We start from the raw sequence: 18,809 nt of genomic DNA on the forward strand, positions 1-18,809 counted from the left end.
TGTCCATTGATTTGGTGGCAGATTTGGCATTCCTTTTAACCTTGGCAGAGTGTGAAAGTGGAACCTGTAACCTTGAGATATAATGTTGAGAACCCATTTATCTTTGGTGATGCAATGCCAGTTGTGATAGAAAAGTGCCAGTTTTCCTCCTAAGGGGGCTGCCAAGAGAGAGCTATTTGGCAGCTGTAGTGGTAAGTCATTGAGGCTGCTTTTTATAAGGTTGAGGCCTGCCTTCCCCTTCTTTCTGGCCTGGTGTACCCCATTGTCGAGGCCTGTAAGGGCCTTGTGCCTGACCTCTACCTCTTGGACGTCTGTATCTGCCCCTTTGAGGTCTGTGACTGGAAAGGACCAATTCTCTGCTGGCCAATTTCTGCTAAAATGAGGAGGCTGCACCTGTAAGAAATCTTTCACCGTTTCCATAGATTTTGCCTTACCCTCCATCTTCTTTAATACCTCCTCTGCCTTAACTCCAAACAGCACATCCAGCTGCAAAGGTGGATCCAATAATTTGACCTTAACATGATCTGGTAACGTATGTTCTTTTAACCAAGCATGTCTTCTAATGGCAGAGCCTGTAACTGCTGCTCTACAGGAGGCCTCTAAGGAATCAAACCCACATTGCAAAGTATGTTTTCCCACTTGTTCAGCTACATGCAATAAATCCTGCATTTCTTTAAAATTAGGAGGATCTGAATCTGGCAGCATCGTTTGTTTCAACTGAGACATCAAAAATTGCTGATATTTTAGCATGTGAAACTGGCAATTCAAGGCTCTCATTGCTAAAGTTGCAGACGTATATACCTTCTTTCCCCATCTGTCTAATGCTCTGGAATCGCTGTCAGATGGAACTGGGTTTTTTGCTGATGAGGCCTTAATCCCTTTGGGTCCCTGAGAAATGGTTTCAGGGTCAGCAACAGGGCTTTTGTACAGAAATTTGTGAGAGTCAGGGACTCTGTAATATCTGTCAGGTTTAACTGGTGCTGGGGGTAAGGAGTCAGGGTTTAAACTGGATTCAGTGTACACATCATCCACAAAACCTAAAACTGGCGGATAGCAAGGGGTCTGTGTTGAGGCAATAAAAGGAAGTCTCTGAGCCTTTTCTTGGAATCTGAGTAATCCTGGCCTTCCCAATGGAAATGTTCCCTCATGGTATGTAAGGTCTCCCCAAAGGAGTAATCCTCAGGCGGAGAGGCTGATGGAAATGATTCCTCAGCATCAGAATCCTCATAAGGGGGTAAAGAATATCCTAGGTCCGAGGAAGAGTCTGAGGAAATGGACACCCTGGTCAGAAGATTCATAGTCTGCATCCTGTCTGGGCCTTTTATCAGGATGGGGATGGGACCCCCTGATCAGGGTGATTAGGTCCTCGGCCATTTTTAGCATTTGTTTCTTAGGCATGGAAGCCTGTCCTGGAGAGAGAGGTGTCTGTTTCTTTGCTTTTAAGGGGGGCTTAGACTTCGCAGAGAGTTTAATGGTTAACTGGGTAGGTCTGAAAACACCCTCTGTAGCTGTGGATTGCTCAGCTACTTCTGTTTCCTCTGTAGGGTTAGGATCAGAAAGCTGAAAACCTAGTGCGTCCAAAGGCCCAGCCAGCTCCACACGGGAGTCGGAGGCGGTCTGTGGTTCTGTGGAAGCGGTTGTCATGGGCTGCATAGGTGCCTCGCTGAAAACCGGAGAACCGGCGACCAGCCTAGAAGAGGGCTCGTCGTCAGTTTTGGGCCTCGGATGCCTGACCTTGTCCTTGCGCTTTTTATGCACTGCAGTCATCTGTAGTTCCGACGGCATGGTGTAATTGAATTTTCTGCCAAAATAATGTTGGGCAAAATCAAACCGACGTTTAATAATGCGCTTGTTAAACCTAGCACAAAACCGACAACCAGTGACGTCACGGTCAGGGCCTAGGCATGGAATACAAAAGGAGTGGAAATCCTTATGAGGTATTTACTTTCCACAAGAAATACAATTATTAACTTTTACTGACATCGGTCTGAGGCAAGAAAAAGTCTCCCCAACGGGGTACTTAGATTTTTTAGAAGACTTCGGTTCTGGATTTGGAATGAAAATCTCAGGAGTCGGCCGACTGGCACTTGTGAACCGCTTCTGCTTCGGGCATCGCGCGGCTAGAAAGACCGAAGAAAATGGCGTCAGCTGCATCTTATATACCCCTGTCGCACTGACGTCAGGGAGGAGGCGACAGCAACCGACGCCGGACCAAGACTTTGGAACTCAGGCCGACTGGGGAACTGCCTAATGGCAGGATAACCCAAGTGTAATGACTGTAGCAGTGTAACACGATGAACATCTTAAAATGAACACCTGTCCATTTTTTTACTGGATTGTCCAGAAAAAAAGGGTTTTGTCCAGATGTCTGGAATTTATGATCTAAGCTCAGAATTCTATGCTATTTCCACCTTTCTTGAAGATGATTGGTTAATCTGCAAGCCGAGATAAAAAATCAGCACAGATTCAGCAGCACGCCAGAGATAGAAGCTGAAATTCTGCACCTCACGACAGTTGTCTTTAGTGTTGCTTAGACAGGAAGGTTGTGTCTGTGGCATGTGGAAGTCTGTCCAATCTACTTGCTCCACACTCCAGACTTCACTACAATACTGGCAGCAGCAGCATCATCACCTCTCCATTCTCAGTAAGAAAAAATGTAAGTTGTGAAAGTTTATTTAAAAAATGCAAAGCAGCATTAAAAAAACTTCAACCAACAAACGAACTACTAAAAAGGGCAGCCAAGGAAACTCTGCAACAATAAATATTTTTAAGCACTTTTATCCCTATAATTTAATATGGAACTTCTTCAGAAAATAAATAAGTAAATTTACTGATTTATTTTCTGAAGAGGAAGCAATTCTTAGGGAGAAAGCACATGGCTAATTAGCATACACATCTCCCAGGAAACTGACTCATTAGCATGTAGCATGGCTGCAAAGAGAGAGAGAGAGAGAGAGAGAGCGAGAGCCTGACACAGTGCTGCAAGTCTTTGGGAAAGAGTAGCGTGTTGGGGCTGTCTCTGAATTCCAAAAGGTTACCATGGGGTGTAAATCAGGTGCGATACCCTGAGCATTCCTCACAGACCTTGTCATGGACTATCAGGGCTGTCTGCCTGACCTAGTAATAACTGCAACTCCTATCAGAATCAGGCACTGCAGGAAAACTCCTTGGGAAAGTGGCTGTATCAGCCATTTGTACTCATCCTTTGCTGCCTTTGGGTAACAGCAACCCTACTGCTGCATTCACAAAGGGGCAAATATTCAGTGCTCAGACAAGAGAGGATTTGACCTTTTCTCTAATTTTCACTCAAAGTCAGGCACATCACTACAGCCTATTAATACGTCTTCCTTTCTCAGAACAGTGTTTTCTGCTGTTATCCATAATATCCACTGCGAGCTGCTACCATTGCAACTGTGTCCTGACCCACACCCCAGGAAGGAGAGTTATCAAAAGCAACATATTTAACTCCCCCCTCCAGCCAGCCATTCAAATCCAGCCGCAGACAAACTTATTGAATCACAGTCTTTGGTATCAAGAGTCAAGAACAATGCCTCTGCATCAATGGATCTTCTCAGCTGTACTATCTTAATTCAGAAGTATTCCAGCTGAGAGTAATACCAGACTGGTACTGTGCCAACCAGTACCACCTGAAATCCAGGATGCTATAAGGATAACAAAGCAGACTACTCAGTACAGCCCATGACCCTGGAAAATCCTGTCCTACCCAGAGACTGGCACTACAAGTAGTAATGTTTGAGAATGGTTTAAAATCCCTGCCAAGCAGTAGCTACACATACATCCTGTATAAAAAGGGAGGATATCTCTTGCCCATCAAACAGGATCATCTTTACATCAGCTGATATGGTAAAAATGGTGAAAGGAGACTCCCCCTCCCTCTGTGATATTTGTAGTACATCAGATAGACAAACACTTCTCTGTGCTACTTTAATACGAATGATTACACTTTTGTTTTGTCTGCTTTGCACTCTCTCGTCAGCCAAGTGCTACAGATTTGGCTTAGTTTTATATACAGAAAGAATAGCTGTATAAAATCTTGCCATAGCCATAAATGTCCCTCACTTCACTGCTGCAGTATTCATAGCCTGAGGGATCTCTCACCAGAACACGACCCGACATCGGCCAGTATACAAAAGTCTTATCCTATTCACGGGTATATGGCACAATGCATGTACGTTACAGTCGGATGTAGGGTATAAAAGTGACATATGCACATACCATTTTCAGAACTGAATGCCCCAAGAGGAATGCCAGACTAAGGACTGGTATGGTCAGTATATCCACGGAAAACAAGAGACCGGGGGGAAAGAGTGAGGGATAGAATATTGCAGCACTGAAGAGAAGCACATCTATGGCTATGGTAAGATTTTACACAACTATTCTATGTCATTCTATTTACTTGCTGCAGTATTTATAATCTGAGGGCGAGTGCCAAAACTCAAGAAGGAAGGAGCACAGAAACTCTCAATGAAGCCATGTAAAATATCTTTAGCAAATCCTGCTCTGGATTTGGAGATGCTATCCAGTTTGTAATGTTTGGTAAAGGTATGAATAGAAGATGAGGTGGCTGCTTCAATTATGGCATTATCTAAGCCCTTGAAGAATCCCTTAGAGGAAGCCACAGCCCTGGTAGAATGGACCTTCACAGGTGAAGAGAGGATCTTTCCATGAAGCGTGTAACAAAGGTAAATAGTCTTAGAAATCCAAGAAGAAATAGTCTGCTTGGAAAGGGGTAAACCCAGAGCCCTGGGATGAAAGTTCAGAAATAGCTGATCAGATTTCCTGATAGATTTTTATCTGGACAAGACTAACACTAAGTTGTTTATGTACATCTAATTAGTAAAGTACCTTCTCTCTGTGTTTTTGGGCAGAAGGAAAGAAGGTGGACAACTGAATGGACTGGTTAAGGGACAACTCATTAATCACTTTTGGCATAAGAGAAGGATTTCTTCTCAAGGATACCCTGTTCTTATGAAAGACCAATAAAGGGGAATGAAGCCATAAGGGCTTGCAGCTTCAACACCATTTTAGCTGAAGTCAAGGCCATTAATAAAACAGTTTTCCAAGAACAATGTTTTAGGGAGGCCGAAGATGCCAGGGTCAATTTTTCTAAAACAAATCTAAAGTCCCAAGGAGGCGGTATAAGTCTCCTTGGGGTCCTAAAGTGAAGGATGCCCTTAAGAAATTGCTTCACCTCAAATGTGGATGCTAGAGAGGGAGATAGAGGTAGACAAACAGAAATAGCTGCTTTGCCAGAAGAATAAGCCAAGCAAACAGAGAGCAATTCAAACTAAGACAAAGAACGGTTGTGTAAGAACTTACCATTATAATAGATGTCCTTCGCTTCTCTGTTGCAGTATTCTTTACATGAGGGAGTTGCCTGCTCAGGCGACCAGATGTTCATCAGTATACCAAAGTCTATTACTACTGTAAGTTGAGTGATATGATTCACGTAGGCAGCTATCGAACGTGGGCCATAAAAGTAATGTACATGCACATCGTCCTCAGAACTGAAGCCCCTGGAGGAGAGAGTCCAAGGAAAAGAGACTCAATACATCCATGAATCATGAGAAGTGAGGAAGGGGGGTGGGGTGGGACAGAATACTGCAACAGAGAAGAGAAGGACATCTATTGTTATGGTAAGTTTTTATACAACTATTCTAGGTCCTTCTATTCATCTGTTGCAGTATTCTTTACACAAGGGAGAGTACCACAGCTCATGCAGAGAGGGAGGTGGAGTTAGCTGATGAATTTTCCAGGAAGCTATGAAGATAGCTCTGGCAAACCCAGCCCTAACTCTGGAGATGGAATCCAGCTTACAATGTTTGGTAAAGGTGTGTACAGAGGTCCAGGTAGCTGCCTCTATGATAGAATTGGTATCTAGACCCTTGAGAAAGGCATCAGAGGAGGCCACTGCCATTGGTGGAGTGAGCTTTGACTGAGCAGGAAGGGGGTTTCCCATGGTAGGCATAGCAGAAGGTAATGGTTTGGAAATCCAGTTAGAAACGGTTTGTTTGGACACAGATAGTCCCAGAGCCTTGGGATGGAATGAGACAAACAGCTGGTCTGATTTCCTAATAGGTTTAGTTTTGTGAAGGTAAAATCTGAGTTTTCTGCACACATCAAGTGTGTGCAAACTTTTGTCACTAGTGTTTTGGGAAGAAGAGAAAAAGGTTGATAGGTGGATAGCCTGGTTTAAAGATAACTCATTAACCACTATGGGCATAAAGGTGGGGTTGGTGCGAAGAGAGACCCTGTCTGTGAAAAATCAAAAAGGGGGGAGACACCATCAGGGCCTGGAGCTTAGAAACCCTATTGGCAGAAGTTAGAGCTAGCAGCAAGACAGCTAGAAGAAGCTGAATCGAAGGGTGCTATGGTCAGCTTCTCCAGCACAACATTTAGGTCCCAGGGAGGGGGTGCACAGGCGTCCTGGGAGGTCTAATGTGGAAGATGCCTTTCAGGAACCATTTGGCCCTCAAATCTAGAAGCCAAAGGGGGTGAAGCAGGCAGAAATGGCTGACAGCTGTTCTTTTACAAATTAATAAGCTAGGCCAGTATTGAGCAACTCACACAGGTATGAAAGAACCAAAGGGAAGTCCACAGTTAGAGGGTCCAGGTCACGAGAAGACAACACACTAAAAATCTTTTCCATTTGGATAGGTACGATTTCTTGATACTGAGTTTCCTGCAGGACTTGAAGCACGTACTCTCAAGGTATCAGGGCTCTATCACCCACAGAGTCAACTGTAGAATTGCTAAGTGAGGGCGGATGAACAAGCCCTTGTGTTGTGTGAGTAAGTCCATTCTGTGAGGTAACTTGTGATAATTGCCCTTGGCAAGGTGCAGAAGGGGGAACCAATGCTGTCTTGGCCAATAGGGAGTCACCAGCAAGATTTATGGTCTGTCCTATTGAATCTTCAGCAGGACCTTTGGAATGAGAGCAAGGGGAGGGAATACACACAGAAACTTCCCCTTCTAGGACATTGATAGGGTGCCCACTTTCCATGCCATGGGGTGAGGTTCCTTAGCACAAAATCTTGGAAGCTGTCTGTTCAGAGGGGAGGCAAACAAGTCTATATGAGGAATACCCCATTGGTAGACTATGTCCAGAAAGGTTTACCTTTATATGTGCGTTCTGCACATGGGCGAACACCATAAGCTCGAAAAGGGCATTTGCTAAGTTCCTAAAACCCGAAAGAAAAGTGATTCGAATATTTCATGAGTGAATGCACAGTGACGTTCGCTCATTGCAGATTTGGCATTTTGGGTGCGGCTTGCACTATATAGTGGGGATCGGGAAATGGACCCTTTCCCCACTGTAGTGCGATCTCTGAGTTAGTATATTAAAGTAGGGGGTGTGTGGGGGGGGTGCAGGGGGGCTTGCCCCCCCCCACATTACAATTTGTAATCGACTTTTTTTGTTCGAAAATCAGCGAATCTGCTTTTCGACTTTCTGATTTTTGAACATCGGAAACTGTCGCGGTTTTGTGTTTCGTACTTTGGATTCGTTCATATGAGCGATTGCACTTGTGATTTTTGGGTATGCAAAGGTAAACTGTCCAGAAACATACCTTTGAGGCATCAATTCTTAGGCCTGAGTTGTGGATCTGCTCAAGGTGTCTGCCACAGAGTTCCATTTGAAGGTGGATATGAACTGCCTGCAGAGAAATCTGAAGTCAAACCTGTAGAGCTAATCTGCACAGGAGACGGGATTTGGTCCCCCATCCCGTTCACATATTAGAGAACAGTCATGTCTGTGTAGATCTTCAACCAACTTGGGTTGAGAAGGGACTGAAAGGACTGAACAGTGAGAATCAATGCCTTCATTTCTTTTACATTTATATGATCCTTTTTATGAGAGGGAGACCATAGCCCTTGTACAGTATGGGGACCCAACAAAGCCCCCCAGCCTGTATCCGAAGCATCTGTGTAGAGGTTTTGAGTTGGGGGCAGGGGGTAGATAGGAAGTCTCAGGTTGACGGACAAATATTGGATCCACCACAGAAGCTTGTTCTTCAAGCCTGGTAGCAGTGGAATATGAAATTCTAGAGGGTGGGCATGTTGTGTCCACACTGACTTGAGGAACCACTGAAACTTCCTGATATGAAGCCTTGCCAGAGGCAGCATACATATGGTGGAAGCCATCAGTCCAAGGATCCTGAGAAATTGCCTTGCTAACAAAAGGTACAGGGGAAGGAGGTTTCAGAAGGTCTGGCAGAGCACCTGTGCCTTTTGAGGTGGAAGTGACACTATCATTCTGTCTGTCTGGAATCTGCACCCCAGAAAGGCATGGTCTTGGGAAAGGGCGAGGGCAGATTTTTGGAAGCGGATTGTGAATCCTAGCTGTTGTAGGATGTCAATGGCTGATTGGAGGTTCCTCTGCCAATCTTCTGGGGTGTTTGCCTGGAACAGGAGGTCATTCAAGAAAGGGAAAATCTGAATGCCTGGGAGTCTGCAGTATGCGAATACTGGGGCTAAGCATTTTGTGAAAACTCTTGGGGCTATAGAAAGACCAAAAGGCATGGTCAAGAACTGAAAGTGCCAGGATGCCACAGAGAAACAAAGATGTTTCCTGAATTCTGGGATAAATAGGAATGTGCAGGAAGGTGTCTTTGATGCTTATGGACACCAGAAAGTCCTGTGGGAGGATCAGAGGAAATGAGGACCGAAGGGTTAGCATTTAAAAAGGAGGACATCTTTAGGAAGGTGTTGAGGAAAGAGAGATTTAGGATAGGTCTTCAGGTGCCTTCCTTTATGGGTACTAGGAACATGTGGGAGTAGAAGCCTGTTCCTTTTTTGTGTGTGGGCAATGGATGTATAGTTCCCTGTTCCAGCAGGTCTGCCACTACCTAGGAGAAGAGGGGTACCTCTTCTGCAAGTGGCTATGGGATACCCCTGAAGGGAGGTACCATGTGCCATGCCATTAAATATGTGTTTTATGATGTACAAGACCCAGGCATCTTGTGTGATGGATTCCCAGGCTGGAAGGGACAGGGAGAGGGATGGAGCAAGGAAGTCCTGAGGAGTCAGGAAGAAGCTGGTCTGTCAGGAAAAGGCAGTTTGTGTGGCTGGGAGGAAGAGGGAGCTGAGTAGTGATGAGCTTTCATGCTCCCCTTGGTGGGCTTAGTTTTGGAGGGGTGGGTTTGCCTGCGGAAAAATACCTGTTTGGAAGGGTAGTTCCTGTGGAACTTGGGAATTGGTGAGACCAGGATGTGCTTGAAGTCTTTTAGCGCTTTTACTCTTTTCTTGCAGTGATTTGAAAAGATTAGCTGAAGCCTGGTGTAGAACTGTCAAGGGGAGCATCCATGAGCTTTGCATTGATGTTTTCAGGGAGGGGATGAAGCCTTAACTATGCAAACATTCTCAACACTGAGGCAGAGGCAGCTTCCACACCATCATAGCTGCATTTTATAGAGTGACGGGTCGCCTGGAAGGATGCAGCAATCGGGGAAGAGGGCAAAGCCTTGTTTTCTGAATCAGACAAGTTGGAGACAATTTTAGACAGTTGTGACATAAGCTTCAGGGAAGACTTGGTCATGTGTGTTTTATATAGTTCAAAGCCCTAAAGGCTAGGGTCGCCGAAGTGTACACTTTCTTCCCCAACCTCTCTAGTTGCCTGCTGTGTCTTTGTTAGAGGGAAGAGAGGTGGAAAGAAGGGACCTCAAAGCTTTATGAGGCCACAGAAACAACTGAGGGTTCAGAAACAGGGGCCTTAAAGAGGAAGTTGCAGTCTTGAGGGAGAGTTTATATTATCTATCCAGCTTCACAGGGGCCAGAGGCTGGGAGTCTAGATGTTAGGATATGGAAACAAAGGTGTCCAAAAATGCAAGAATAACTGGTGGTATAGCTGAGGGACTGGGAATTTCCACCTGGAGGTCATAATTATTTTTCTGAACATCAGATGTTTGAGAGTTGTCCCACTTGAAGTGGTCTCTCATTTTTATAACTTTCTCCAAATGAGATTTCCTCCAAAGCGGAGTCTGTCCCATTAGACTCTTCCTCGGGGGAGGCATAGTATAATGGTGAAGGAATTTGTGAGGAGTAGGCCAAGGAGTCACTGTCATCATCAGATGAAAGTTCTTCCTCTGAATCAGGCGGTTGTCTCACCCTTTTTTGGGGGAGAGGTAGGCCAGGAGAAGGAAGGAGCAGGGGACCCAGCCATAGGCCTCATGGACATGAAGACCTTAAATAATCCTTGGGCAAAATGTTGCCACTCTTCCTGGGGGTCTTGAGGAGGGGCTCTATGCTTAGCTTTTTGTTGTTTTCTTGGCAAACATGTCCACACAATGTAATGTCAGGGTGCAGACATAGGCAGGCATTCAAGTATATCTGAATTGACTTCTTCCCTCTCAAGGATTTATGTGATTCCACTACGGCCTTCCGACTGAATGGGCCTTGGTTCCCCCTGGACACCTGTACCAGATGCCTGTGAGGCCTCTCTGGATGTGCTGTCATCTGGGTTTAAGACAGCCTACAACATGGGCTCAGCCTGAGGATCTGGAGCAGAATGCGTCTCAGAGCTACCATGCGCCTTGGGAGAGATGCAGCTGAAGCTCCGGGTCTAGGCCTTTTGGCCTTTTGCTTCATAGCAGGCTCAGTCGCTGGGCCAGTGGAATTCTCCATCCTGCTTTTGAGAAGGATTTTTAGGCGCTGGTTCTCTAAATAAACTGTGAGGAAAGAAAGTCTGCTCCGAAGAGTCTTGGGGATGAACAAAGTACAGTTGTGTACACTTACCATAAATGTAGATGTTCAAGTGTAGTCACTGTTGCAGTCATCACATTTGGGTTATCTGCTTGCAGTAGCCCTCAGTCGGCTTGATTATCAAAGTCTTGGGTCCTGCGTTGGTTGCTGTCTCATCTTCCATGACGTCAGGTAGTCAGGGGTATAAAGCATGCAGCCGATGACATTACATCATTTTTTCTTGCCCCAGATGTCAGGTGCCCCAATAATGGGAAGCAATTATATACACGGTTACACCTCCAACAAAAAAGCAAATACACCAAAAAGCTTTAAGCATAGTAAACAAGAATAGAGGTATAGTCAACAGAAGTCAAGGGGCTGGAGGGAGGGTAACCAAAACTGCAACAGTGAATACACTCGAACATCTACATTTATGGTAAGTATACATAACTGTACTATGTTCTTCATGTTTCACTGTTGCAGTCATCACATTTAATTCATAGGTAGGTACTAGGCTATCGGCCCTAGGGGCCTATACAAGCCCAGCCAAAAAGGTACCCTGGCTTTTGCCACCCAAGAAAATTACATTCCTGTGCCACTGTCGAGCAGAGCCACAGAAGTGATCCCTGGGGTGAATTTCCTATTTCCCATCCAATCATCAAGATTTTTCTTGAAGAGTGCTAATGAGGAGCTTTGTTTGATATAGATAGGTAGTTTATTCCAGAGTATGGGAAGTCTCTGGGACAGGAATCTATTCCTCCGGCATGTTCTGTTTATTGTGGTGACAAGGTTTAGGTCCCTAGAGCATGTAGCTCGGATGGATTGGGGTTTCATTAAGTGGAGCATGTCCAACAGCTCTGGGTTTGACATAGCTTTGTATGTTAGGCAGAGATCATCTCTGAGTAGGCGATACGCGACGGAGTAAAGCTGCAGTTTTTTGAGACGGTCTGCGTAGGGCATCTGTTTGAGGCTGGTAATCCTCTTTGTGAGGTATTTCTGCTGCCTTTCCAGTTGTTGTAGATGTCTTGTGAGGTACATACCAAAAGGGGTGTTGTACTCTATAATGGGTCTATTGAGTGATGAGTAGAGGTGAACAGTAACCTCTTTTTCTGGATGAGAAACCTTTTGTGATGAGGTGTGCCATGTAGAAGGATTTCCTGACTACTGTGGCAATGTGATTATCAAAGGAGAGACTACTGTCCACATGTGTCCCAAGGTCTCTTATCACACTTTCGGTGTTAAGTATACTACCGCCTATGCAAAGGGGATGACAATGCACTTTTTGGTATTGAGCTTGAGGCCATGGCTTTGACACCAGGCATCTGTCTCAGTGAGGCCCTTTTGTAGGAAATCCACATCATTAGGAGTTTCGATTATGGCTCCTAGTTTGCAGTCATCTGTGAACTTCGCTAGCCAAAGACCTTCTGTGTTAGCCTGTACTTCAGAGAAGAAGACACCAAACAGGAGAGGACCCAGGACTGAACCCTGTGGTACTCCACTTGTCACTGGCCTGAAGTCGGATTTGGAGTCTGCTACTTTCACAGTGTGGGTTCTTGTCAGTGAGCCAGTTGGCAACCCATCTTGTGACATAGGGATTTATACCTAGTTTAGTGAGTTTATCTATAATTCCAGAGTGGGGGATGGTGTCGAAAGCCTTGGCAAGATCTAGATAGGCTGTGTGAACCACCTTACGCTTGTCTATGGCTTTGGTGACTGCTTCAAAGTAGTCTATCAGGTTTAGGAGACATGATCTGCCTTTTTTTAACCCAAACTGGGTGGGGTCCAGAGTTTGGAGATTACCAATGTCTTTGTTTATAAGTTCCATGATGATACGTTCCATGGCCTTGCAGACCAGGCTCGTCAGGCTAATGGGGTGGTAGTTCCCGGGGTCCATGGTGGCTGCCCCTTTGTGGAGTGGGATAACCGTTGCTGTGTGCCATTCAGTGGGCACAAAGCCTGAGGTGAGGCTACGATGGAACACGGTACTTAGGTGGGGTTCTGTAGTTCATGTAGAATGCAGCCTGGGATGTTGTCTGGTCCCATGCATGCTGTGCTCTTGGCTTTGGAGTGTGTGTTTTTTACCTGTGCAGCCGTGATTACAGGAACTTTGCATTCTTCCGGTATAGAGATGGGTCCTTTAGGGGGTGAGAGGGGGGTAAAGTTAGCACTGAACCTATCTGTCAGGATGTTGGCAATATCAGTTGGGTCTGTATATTTAGTGCCATTGTGCTGAAACTCAGAGCAGATCTGAGTGTTGACATAGCTAAAGAATGCTTTGTGTTTGTCTTTAGAATCAGTGGCGATTTTGTTTTCGTAACTAGCTTTGGAGGATTTTATGAGGGATCACAGCTTCTTAGTGAGGCTGACCAGGGAGCTCCTCCAACTCATGGGATTTTACTCTTTTTTGCAACAGTTTCTTTCTTCTGTTGTACAGTTTGTTTATGGCAGGGGACCACCAGATTGGCTTCCTTTTTTTTGGAAGATAGCATCTTGGTTCTTTTTGGGATAGCACGATCCACGCACTCATGTAAGTGCTTATAAAGTGTAATTGTGTAGGATTCAGTAGTCGTAACTGTATTGTCCATCTGCATGAGTGTCATGAAATTCACCACTTCTGTCTTAAGAAGCGTGAAGTTTAGCTTTGTAGAAATTTTTTACCACGGTTTCCTTAATAGGGAGTGGGGGCAGGATGTGGATATCTAGGGTGATTAGATCGGACCAATGAGGTGTTGACTTCAGGTGTGGAACACCGGTCACTCATGCTGGTAATGACGAGATCTAGGATATTCTTGCCCCTGGTGGGGGTGTGGATAAGTTGATCCAGGGCATTGGAGTTTATGAATTCCAGAAAGCGTTGAGCGAAGGAGTTGGTACATGAGTAGTTTTCCCAGTTAATGGTGGGGTAGTTGAAATCGCCGATTATTAGAGTGTTTGGTTGAACCCTAATATTTTCCAGCACATCAAGAAAAGAGGAGTGGGAATCCTGGGGCATGGTGGGGGATCTGTACATTTGGGTAGATTCCCAAAGCTAAAGATGGGAGGAGGTAATTAGCATAAGTCCAGCTATAAGGCCCTGCAAAACTGCAGTGGCAAAGCAAGCTCTGGATTTAGAAAAAAATGGCAAGTGGTAATGTTTGGTGAAAGTATGTACAGAACTCCAGGTAGCAGCTTCTAGGATTGCCCCTGGTAGAGACACTTCTGAGAAATGCTGTAGAGGTAGATGCAGCCTTGGTTGAATTTGGTCTTATCCCCTGTGGGGTAGGTATTCCATGGTGCTTATAGCAAAAATGAATGCAATAGCCTATCCACTTAGAAATGGTTTGCTTTGAAATGGCCTTCCCCTCTGCCCCTGTAGCAAATGCAACCAGCAGCTATTTAGATTTCCAGAGATGCTTAGTCCTGTCCAAGTAAAATCTAAGTTGTCTGTGCACGTCCAAGGAGTGCAGTATTCATTCCCCTTTGTTCTGTGGATTAGAAAAGAAGGTTGGCAAATGAATGGACTGATTAAGAGCCACACTGGATACCACCTTGGGCATGAAGGAGGGATTGGTCCTGAGAGACACCCTGTCAGCATGAAAGATGATGAAGGGCTCCACTGCCATGAGGGCCTGTAATTCAGACACCCTTCTTGCTGAAGTGATGGCTAGAAGGAAGGTTGTTTTCTAAGAAAGGAATTTCAACTCTGCATTTACAGCTGGCTCAAAGGGAGGTAGAGTGAGCTTTTCCAATACAAGTTAAGGTCCCAGGCTGGAGTAGGGGCTCTCCTGGGTGGTCAAGTTTTTGGCCCCACTGAGGAATTGCTTCAGCAGTGGATGAGAGAAGAGGGGTGGGTTCTGTATTGTAATGAGCTGAAATGGCTGATGCATGAATTTTGATGGAGGAAAAAGAAAGGCCCTTGGTGAAGCATCTCAGTTATGTATTGAAGAATATGGGGTAAATAGGGTGCTGCTGTGCCCATCTCCTGAGTTTGGCTCCAGGAACAGAATCTTTTCCATTTTTCAGCATATGATTTTCTAGTACTAGGCCTCCTTGCCTCCAGAATGACATCCATCACTTGCTTACCGAGGGATGGTAATGGAGAGATCAGGTAATTAGCCAGGCTCCCAGGTTCAGGGTTTGAAGCTGTGGGTGCAGAATCTGGTCCTCCTGCTGGGGACAGCAGGGCAAGGGTCTGTGGCAGGTGCCATGGTGTCAGCAGTGACACACTGCGCAAGAGGGGTATCAGTGTTGGAGTGGCCAGTCTGGTGAAATTAATATTGTCCAGTTTGATCTTTAATAGTACCTTGGAGAGGAGAGGCAGAGAGGGAGAGGCATAAACTGATAGGTTTTTCCAGGTGAAGGACAGGGCCATCCACTTTCTAAGCTTGCTTGTGGGGAGTCCTTGTGCAGAATTTGTCCAACTGGTAGTTCTGGGGGGAGGCAAATAAGTCCATCTCTGGGCTCCCCCATTGGTTTCTCAACATATTGGGTATCTTTGGTTCCAGTTTCCATTCGTGTGGGTCCATGAGATTTCTGCTTAGGTCATCTGCCAGTGTATTTAGCTTTCTTGGCAGGAATTGAGCCTGTAGGTGCACTTGGTAGCTCAAGGCTGTGTTCCACAGATCCATGGCTAGTCGGCAGAGATGGTATGAGTGGATTCCCCTCTACTTGTTTATGTACCACATAGTGGTGTTGTCCGTCTTTACCAATAATTGTCCTGGAGGAATGTGGTCCTTGAAAGCTGTCAGAGCATTCTGTACAGCTAACATTTCTTTTTGATTGATATACAGGTGCATTTGATTTGGCGTCGGCTGCATGCTTTATACCCGACTACCTGACGTCATGGAAGATGAGACAGCAACTGACACAGGACCCAAGACTTTGATAATCAGGCCAACTGAGGGCTATTGCAAGCAGATAACCCATATGTTATGACTGCAACAGCAAAACACGAAGAACATCTGACAGAACAGTTCTTATGGTCGTGGTTGGGCCCAGGACAAAGAAGACACTGAAAGTGACTATCTTTGTGTGGAATCTGCCTTCTAAAATCACAGTTCCCTTTCTTGGATGACATTAACTCAAGGGAAAAAAGATTCAGTAGCAAAAGACACAAAAGGTTCCCCAATGCGGCACTAATCTTTATAGGTTCATACTAGGCTATCTGCCCAAGGGCATTTATAAGCCTAGCCCAGAGTTTTGTGGCTTTCGCCACCCCTTTAGTTTGGAGGCTACTATGCCCATTATTTTGCTGTGCCTCTATCAAGCAGTGACACTGAGATAATCCCTGGGGTATATCTGCGATCTCCCATCCATTGGTCAAGATTTCTCTTGAACAAAGCTAGCAAGGTGCTCTGCCTCACATGTACCGGGATTTTGTTCCACAGCACAGGGAGTCTCTGGGTGATGAATCTATCCCTCCAGCACGTCCTATTAATAACCGTGTCAAGGTTTAAGTCTCCCGCCCTTGTAGTTCTGAGGGATCTAGATTTTTTGAGGTGAAGCATGTTCATCAATTCTGGGTTGGACATGGCCTTGTATGTCAGGCACAGATCACCTCTGAGCAGACGGTAAGCGACTGAATAGAGCTGAAGTTCCTTCAGTCGGGCAGCATAGGACATATTTTTGAGACCCTTTATCTTTTTGGTGAGGAACTTTTGGGGCCTTTCCAGTTGCTGCAGGTGTCGTGTCAGATACATTCCGAATGGGGCATTGTACTCAATCATTGGTCTGATGAGTGATGAGTACAGGGGGACGATGACTTCCCTTGATCTAGATGTGAATCCCTTCATGATCAGGTGGGCAATGTAGAAGGTCTTCCTAACTACTTTGGCAACGTGAGTGTCAAATGAAATGTTATTGTCAACCTGGGTCCCCAGATCCCTGATAACCTCTTCTGTGCTTAGTGGGTTGCCGCCTATATGGTAGCTAGGGGTAACCTTGTTTTTCCCGAAGGGTATGACTATGCATTTTTTGGCGTTTAACTTTAGGCCATGGCTCTGGCACCAGTTATCCGTTTCTATAAGACCCTTCTGAAGGATATCTGTGTCAGATGTGTTCTCAACTATGGCTCCCAGTTTGCAGTCATCTGCAAATTTTGTCAGCCATAATCCCCTGTGTTTGCTTGTACTTCTGAAAAGTAGATGCCGAACAGGAGAGGGCCCAGGACTGAGCCCTGTGGGACACCACTTGTGACAGGCTTTGAGTCTGACATGGTGCCAGCAACTCTGACCCTGTGGGTTCTGTCACTTAGCCAGTTTGCAACCCATCTTGTGACGTATGGGTTTACATTTAAGCTGACGAGTTTTTCAATGATACCTGAGTGGGGTATTGTGTCGAAAGCCTTTGCCAGGTCGAGGTAGGCTGTGTGGACTGCCTTTCCCTCATCAATGGCCTTGGTGACTGTTTCGAAAAAGTCAACCAAGTTTAAAAGGCATGATCTGCCTTTGACAAAGCCAAACTGGGTCGGATCCAAAGTCTGCAAGTCTCCTATGTCTTTATTTATGAGTTCCATTATGATCCTCTCCATAGCTTTGCAGATCAAGCTTGTCAAGCTGACGGGACGGTAATTTCCCGGGTCGGTGGAGGCACCGCCTTTGTGAAGTGGGACCACAGTTGCCGTACGCCACTCCTTAGACACGTATCCTGAGGTGAGGCTAAGATTAAACAGCTGCCCTAACTCCGGGTTTAATTCCTCATTGAGTTCGTGGAGCACACATCTGGGGACACCATCTGGTCCCATGGATGCTGTGTTTTTTGCCTTGGAGAGAGCAGTTCTCACCTGAGCGTTAGAGATGTCTGGGGGGCTATAATTCTCTGGTATAGATATCTCACCTTTTGGGGAGGGGAGTTTGCACTGAACCTGTCAGCCAGTATGTTGGCAATGTCTGTAGGTTCAGTAATTTTACATCATTTTGAACTAATTCTGAGCATATCTGGGAGTTTCCTCCCAGGTTTCTAACATAGCTAAAGAAGGCCTTATGATTGTCCTTTGAGTCCTTAGCGACTTTTCTCTCAAAATTTGCCTTGGATGATTTTATGAGAGATCTTAGTTTTTTACTTATAATGATCAAGGGTGTTTTCCCTTTTAAGGATTTTGCTCTATCTTGTAGTAGCTTCCTCCTTTTGTTGTAGAGCTTGTTTATGGCTGGGGTCCACCAGACTGGACGCTTGCCTTTGGTACAAAGAGTCTTTGTTTTGTTTGGGATTGCCTGATCCATGCAGTCCTGTAGGTGCTGGTAGAAGGCATTTGTAAGTGATTCAGCGGCTTGAGTAATGGTTTCCACAGGCTCGGGGGCCTTAAAAGAGACCACACTAGTCTTTAGAAGTGTGAAGTCGGCTTTTGAGAAGTTCTTCACTGTGGTCTTTTTTATCTCAGGTGGGGGCGGGATGTGGACTTCCAGTGAGATTAGTTTATGGTCTGATCTCACCAGTGAGGGGTATACTTCCGGTGTTAAACATTGTGACCCCATGTTCGTGATGATGAGATCTAGTATGTTATCTCCTCTTGTGGGGATGGTGACTAGTTGTTTCATGGCATTTGAGTTTATGAACTCTAGGAACCTTTGGGCTAGAGTGTTGGGGCTTGAGTAGTGATCCCAGTCTATATTAGGGTAGTTGAAATCACCTAGTATGATGGTGTTTGGAGATACATTTATCCCCTCCAGTGTTTTCAGGAAAGCTATGTGAGGTTCCTGAGATTGAGAGGGTGGCCTGTAACATGCTACAAATTGCAGAGCAGTCTTGCCTATGGTTAATTGCACCTGGATGGTCTCCGATGCATCGTGCGTTGCCACCAACCTTGAGGTGTGGGTGTCCTTGATGAATATAGACACCCCCCTCCTTTCTTGGTGTTGTCCGGATTTTGGGTCGGAACACATGATATGAGGTAAAACCTGATAGTGCCGGGTGCTCTCAGGAGCCTTGAACCAGGTTTCAGTCACAGCACAGACATCGATGTTCTCCATACTGAGAAGGGCCTCGAGTGCGTGCATCTTGAGGTTGAGACTTCTGGCATTGAGCAGCATTACCCTTAGTTTTTTCCTTTTGTGTTCTAGGGTGGTAGGTTTAGAATTTGAGCCTTGCCTAAAAAGGCACTATGGGGTGGCAAGAGCCTTTGCCAATATCCGGAC

At 45.5% G+C, this 18,809-nt stretch overlaps 1 protein-coding gene across 1 annotated transcript in view; it reads right to left on the bottom strand.

Annotated features, from left to right (window-relative positions):
- LOC122801582 (ILK associated serine/threonine phosphatase) overlaps positions 1 to 18,809 on the bottom strand; it is a 1,071,836-nt gene that overhangs the window by 382,112 nt on the left and 670,915 nt on the right. The window lies entirely within an intron of this gene.

The sequence above is a fragment of the Protopterus annectens genome, chromosome 5.part0, assembly GCF_019279795.1.
Source record: "Protopterus annectens isolate FY-2018-M chromosome 5.part0, PAN1.0, whole genome shotgun sequence".
NCBI classification, from domain to species: Eukaryota; Metazoa; Chordata; order Ceratodontiformes; family Protopteridae; genus Protopterus; species Protopterus annectens.